We start from the raw sequence: 6,836 nt of genomic DNA, 5'->3' as shown, positions 1-6,836 counted from the left end.
ATTCTCTAGAAAAAACAAAATTATAAAATTATTTAGATATTTCCTTATTTGTTTTAGCTTTCTACTAGTAAGTTAAATTTTTTGTAAGTCTCAGCAAAATTTTAATCCCTCCCTTTTCGGGGGAAGGTAAACATACAGGTCCTTGTTACAGTGGGACTGTGGCTTCAAGATATCTGACACCTTTAATCAGCTATAGGTCAGCCCTGGCTGGTGTGGCTCAGTTGGGTGGAGCATCATCCCATACACCGAAGGGTTGCAGGTTCAATTCCCAATCAGGGCACATATCCAGATTGTAGGTTTGATTCCCAGTTGGGTATATGTGGAATACAACTGATCAATGTTTTGCTCTCACATTGATATTCTCTCTCTCTCTCTCTGTCTCTCTCTCTCTCTCTGTCTCTCTCTCTCTGTCTCTCTCTCTCTCTCTCTCTCTCTCTCTCTCTCTCTCTCTCTCTCCAGCTCTTTTCCTCTCTCTAAAATCAATAAAAACATATCCTCAAATAAGGATTTTTTCAAAAAATCAATCATTTATAGGTCAGAAATTACAAGTAGGTGTGGCATTATATCACAACCTATGGCTTTAACTAAGAGTTTTCTGGGCAGGTCTTTCTCTTTCTCTCTATTCTTCTGGAGCAACATTAAGCAGCAAACATTTTTCCAATTGTAATTTCTCACATCAAATTTGTAATCACTGTATAGTACCATTCATTGCAGCAAAATAACATTTAGGCTTCAGAGATAGGTGCATACACATTTTTGGGCCACTTCAGAACATCGGTTAAAAGTTTTGATCGGTTATTTCCATCACCCTCCATCTTTAACCAAGAGAATTAAAATGTGTGGTTTCAGGGGAGCTTCAGGACCACACAGAATAATTGATCAAAAACCTCTTGGAATGCTATAAAAATCTGACTGTGGGTGGGATCAAGTTGGAAACCATACCATTCAACATGAGAAAGGACCATTCCCAGCAAAGACAAGAAGGCTCAAGTCTATTAAAGATTAGGCAGGCTGATTTTAATGAGAGTGGCAATGAGGGAGTCTGGGCCTTTGAACAGAAATGCAAAATACCCAGTTTGGCTGGTAAGGAGGACCTACTTGAAGAAATATTAGTAGACTGGAGGCAAAGTGGCCATTTATGAGATGTGTTAGGCTATAGGTTAGCTATTGTAACAAAGAGATCCCAAAGTACAGTGGCTTAAATAACATACATGTAGTGTTCTATATTGTGTTTGGTGTGATGGTTACATAGGGCCATACAACTATCAAAAACTCAGTGAAAGGAACCCCTAAGATTCATGCATGTTGGGAATGTTAATTATAGCTCAGTTAAAAACAAATAGACATCCATTTCTCTGTGAATAATAGTCCAAAAATGGGTGTGTCAGTTGCAGTTCTGTTTTGAGACCAGTCACTCGGCTGTGCTAAACATGTAACTTCATCTCTGCCTCCTCGTAAGGGGATGGGGGAGGAGCACATCCAGGGCATGAGGCTTGTGGCTTGTCTTTACTTGGATCTGACTTGGAATTGGACACACTGCTACCACTCACACACCACAGGACCAGACTGAATCACAAAGCTCCATAAAGGATAGAGAAATACAGACTCAAATTGAAAAGCCATGTGGCCAGCTGAAACTCCAGAGGGTGGGGGATCTATTCTAGGGCAGAAAGGAAGAATGAGAGAATGATGCTGGAAAGACTTGGGGAGCGGCTACTACCTGAGGTAGTCATGGTAACCTATGATTCATGACAGCCACAGAGCTGAAGGGCAACACATCAGAGTCACTCAGGGATGGAACTGACCCAGTTGGACCCTAGGTCCAATTGTTTGAACCCAAGGACAGAGTTAAAGGGAATTACAGTTGGTTATGGGTTACTGTTGGTGGGAAATAGCAGGTCAGGAAACAGTGGAGTCGTAATGGGAATAGGGAACTGGGAGGACAGCTGGTGTGCTGGGGTGGGGCAGAGGGTAGAGATGGCCAAGGGAGACTTAGAGTCTCTATCCTTAGAGATGTTTAATAATAGAGGAGGCAGCTGTCACTGTTGTTTAGGGTGTGGCTCTGCCTGAAACCAGGGAGCTAAATGAAAATAGTTTTTTTTTCAAACAGAAGGTTGAACATTTTGAAGGTAAAACAAAGCCGGAGGTGTTGGCTGAGAGACAGTGGTTGGAATCTCTCTCACCACCAACGTTCAAGGCACGATGCCCACTTCTCAGTTCTGTCCACTGGCCACGGACATCCGCAGAGTGTCTACCGCAGGCTTATCGCCACCTGCTCTTTAGTACAACCCACGTCTTGCCCTTTTCCGGATCTTCTGTGCTTCTCAAACCTCTGGCCACAACCTACTGCATGACCATTACTGAGTTATCTCCTGTATTTTAAAACATGGCAGCAGAACCACAGATTAGGAGTATGTGTCTGCGTCTCAGGCACTGAAGTGGGCTGAGCAGTCTGGGAGCAGGGGGACAGCTTAGGGGCCCCAGATTTAGCCAAGTGATCAGAAGAAAACACGCATCAAATGTGTGTTGCTTGTTCTGAGTTGCTGTTCAACCTTTGTGTTGTTGAAATTGATAACATGAGCTTTCTCACGCAGAAAATTAGGAAGGCCTTAAAGGCAGGGACCACACATCCTACCTTTTTGCTTTCTCAGCTGTTCCTGACAATGCTTGGGAAATAGATGTTCGATAATAAATGGTTATTAATAAGTAAATAACCACTTGGTCTTAATTCACTGGCAAGGGTTTACATATTGATTCCTCAAGCAAAGGGTAATCTTCTTTGACCAACCTCCTCAAATCTCCTCACATTTACCCACCACCAGATGCAGGAGTTATTTCTATAATAAAGAATTCATACAATTTGTGCTAAAGATAGGAAACATATCATTCATTAAGGGGTGGGACCTTGGATAAGTCTTAATTTCTCTGGGCCTCCATTTCTTCATTCGCAGTGGGAGTAGGGGCTAGACTAGATGATGGCTAAGAACATTTGACAGGATTTATATTTCATGCTTCTTTCTTAGCTCAAGCTGCTTGTCCCCCAGGCATTCTTCTCTCCCACACACATTTACAACTCCTCCACCTTCCTTTTAAGGTCACAAAGCACTCTCTAATGTGTTTCCTTAGGTGAAAGCAGTTCACGTGATTCTGGTATATGAATAAAGGCATGAAAGCAAATGATCTAACAGATAAGCTATTGTATAAGTTTTCTATTGCTGAGTAACAAATTGCCACAAAGCTAGTGGTTTATAGCAACACAAAATTTATTGTCTCACAGTTTTTGTGGACCAGGAGTCTAGAACAGGTTAGCTGGATCCTCTGCTCAGGGTCTTACCAGCTAAAGTCAAGGTATGGCTGGGGCTATACCCTTCTCTGAGCCTCAGGGACCTTTCCTAATTCATTTAGGTTATTGGCAGAATTTAGATCTGTGTGGTTGTAGGACTGTTATCCCTATTTTCTTGCTGGCTCTCAGCTGGGAGTCAGTCACTCCCCTAGAGGCTACCCTCAGGGACTAGCCATGTGGCCCTTTCACGGCACAGCAGTTTCCTTCTCCAAGGTCAGCAGGAGAGCATCTGCTGCTGATTCTATTGCATCCCAGGGCTTGAATGGGGGGGGGGGGGGGGGGGGGGGGGAGGGAAGTGGCAGGTGAGGAAGGAGACTCATGTATTACTTTAAATGTCCAATCTCTTTTAAGGGCTCACCTGATTAGGCCAGGCTCATCTAGAATACTCACCTTTTTTTTTACCCTGTTTCCCCAAAAATAAGACAGTGTCTTAAATTAATTTTTGCTCCCAAAGATGCACTAGGTCTTATTTTCAGGGGATGTCTTATTTTTCCATGAAGAAGAATACGGTACACACTTATTGTAAATGAAAAAAAAGGAAATTTATTACCTGTATACGATACGGTAGTACGGTAGTTGTCAACACAAACCAGACAAACTGTGAATTCTACAGTATCAAGAATTTACTCATTTATTCAATGACAATCATGTCATCATCTTCTGGAACATCATCATAACAATCCAATTCCTGAATTTCCTGTGACTCCATTTCTTTCAGAATCAGTGGATCAAATCTCTCATGGTTAGCCTAGGGGGGCCTTATTTTTGGGGGATTCCTTATATTTCACTCAGAAAGAAACCTGTAAGTGGGTCTTATTTTCTGAGGATGTCTTATTTTCGGGGAAACATGGTATAACTTCAAGACAAGTGATTAGTGACCTTAATTACATCTGTAAAATTCCTTTGCATGAATCAGAGAAAGATATGCAGGTCCCATCCATACTCAAGGAGAGAGGATTAAACAAGGGGAGGGCTGTGAATACATGATAGCAGAAAATTTGGGGGAAAGGGACGTCTTTTTTATTTTATTTTTTTCAATTACAGTTTACAGTCAATATTATTCTGTATTAGTTTCAGATGTACAGCTTAGTGGTTAGAAAATCACATACTTTAGCCGAAACCGGGTTGGCTCAGTGGATAGAGCGACGGTCTGTGGACTGGAAGGTCCTAGGTTCAATTCTGGTCAAGGGCATGTACATTGGCTGCGGGCACGTCCCCAGTAGGGGGTGTGCAGGAGGCAGCTGGTCGATGTTTCTCTCTCATCGATGCTTCTAGCTCTCTATCCCTCTCCTTTCCTCTCTGTAAAAAAATCAATAAAATATATCTAAAAAATAAGAAAATCATATACTTTAAGGGGGCAGGCAATAAGGGGTCAATGGGAGAGAAAAGGGAATATATGTAATACTTTCAACAATAAATATTGAGGGGGGGAAATCGTGTACTTTACAGAGTGGTCCCACCTGACCTCACACATAGTTATCACAATATTGTTGGCCATTTTCCCCTATGCTGTAACCTGCATCTCTATGACTATTCTGTAACGACCAATTTATACTGCTTAATCCCTTCATCTTTTCACCCAGCCCCCAACCTGCCTCCCCTCTCACAGCTGTCGTCTGTTCTGTCTTATCTAAGAGTCTTTTTTTTTTAATTTTGTTTGTTTATTTTATTCTTTAGATTATACATGTAAGTGAAGTCATATGATATTTGTCTTAGAGAGGGGGACATCTTAACATTCTGCCCCTCCCCCATAGCTGGGAAAGCAGGTGCTCACAAATGCCTAAAAACATAGTCATGATTACCCAATGAAGCTCCCAGAGTGTGTAATAGGGAATAGCAGGGTCTGTGGTGACATGGAGAGGACCTCACACTGATTGCCAAGCAAATCTAGAAATCCTGAGTTTCATGTGAAAATTCCTGACTTTCAAATTTGGACAACCATTTCAAAATGGGGGGAGAAGGAGGTCATATATAATACTCTCAACAATAAAGATTTTAAAAATATATAAAACAAGGAAACCTGCAAAAATGGTTTTAAAATTTCAAATGTTAAATCATAATACATAAAACAGTGTGTTTCCACTGTTTTGGGTCAGAGGTGAGCTGTTAACCACCATTGTGTGAGTGCTGTGCTAGAGAAAGCCAAGTCCAGTTGCTGTGATGAACTTGACCTTGTCAAGGAGAAATCCAACTTTAAAGACAAAATAGTTTCAGTACAATGTGATCACATCAGGCAGGCAGGGCTTTGTAGTTGGCAGTGCATCTCAGGCACAGGACACTGATTATGTAAGTCAGACCCCAGAGGTGAGCAAGATAGGAGGCATGAGTCCCACTGGGATCTCTGTGCTAAAACAGCGTTTGCCCTGGGAAAAGGCTCACAGCCTTGTCATGCAGTTGCTTGAGCAGAGTGACACATCGCCTCACATTTGTAATGCAACACCTTCAATGGTTTGCCAGAAAATTGCTCCCCAAATTATACTTCTGTGAAGAGTACACAGTAATAATGCATCAAAAGAGCAGAGAAAAATGTATTGCAAGGGGATACATTGAATAATGTAATGTTTCAACGACCCCAGAAAGAATATTGTATTATTCAAATACCACAGCAGTTTTAAAAAGCACCATTAAAATCACCACGAGCAGGCATTAGGACTGAGAAGTGCAAATATTGAGTTTTTCTCAGAGCTGTGGTGGGGCGAGAATCCCTCAGTCCACTTATACTTTCAGAGAGTAGGCTGAATTTACAGGAAAGGGTGACTGGGGTGAAGAAGAAATCTTTGTGGCTCTTATTCAAGATGGGAATGGCAAAACAATGGCAGTTTGAACATCTCTTTAAGCAATCTACACAGGTACCATCAAGTGGGGAGCTGAGCAGTTAAACGGGAAATGTGATCACAGCTGAGGGCCCATCTAGATTATTCGGGCTTCCAGAATGCCTCCCTTTCTTGGAATTGCTTGGTTTTAAATAGTACTTTCAGTCCCTTAACGACAGTCATTTCCTGTAGACCTGACTGGTAACCAGGCCTGTTAGGAATGACATAAAGTTTAACTTGAGTGTTGTCTCTGAACTTCATGTGGTCTTCTCCCATGGACTCCCTCAATGCAGATCAGTTCTCACTGGCTCCCAATTCCTACTTGGTTCTTACTTGACTTTATTTTCTTATAAATCCCCCCTATCCGGATCTTACACTTACTTAATATCAACTAACCAATCTGATGCCTTCCTGATCTAATCACATGTGAGGCCTAGAGGAATTCTGATGAAGGCCCTTTGACCACAGGAAAATGAAATCAACCAAAACTAGTTTGAGAAAAGAGGAAAATAGGCATTGTCATAATTTCCAAGAGCAGGTAGCACAACTGAGCCTCACACGGCCGAGACCAGAACAGAAATACCTAAAGAGGTCACCCCCTTTCCTTCCCCAGGGGCTGTTTAGGTAGCCACACCATTGGAGGGGCCATTGTGTACAAAGAATGTGCACATTTTCTTGCT

The sequence above is a fragment of the Pipistrellus kuhlii genome, unplaced genomic scaffold (genome assembly GCF_014108245.1).
Source record: "Pipistrellus kuhlii isolate mPipKuh1 unplaced genomic scaffold, mPipKuh1.p scaffold_m20_p_8, whole genome shotgun sequence".
Lineage (NCBI taxonomy): Eukaryota > Metazoa > Chordata > Mammalia > Chiroptera > Vespertilionidae > Pipistrellus > Pipistrellus kuhlii.
This window is presented reverse-complemented; position numbering follows the sequence as displayed.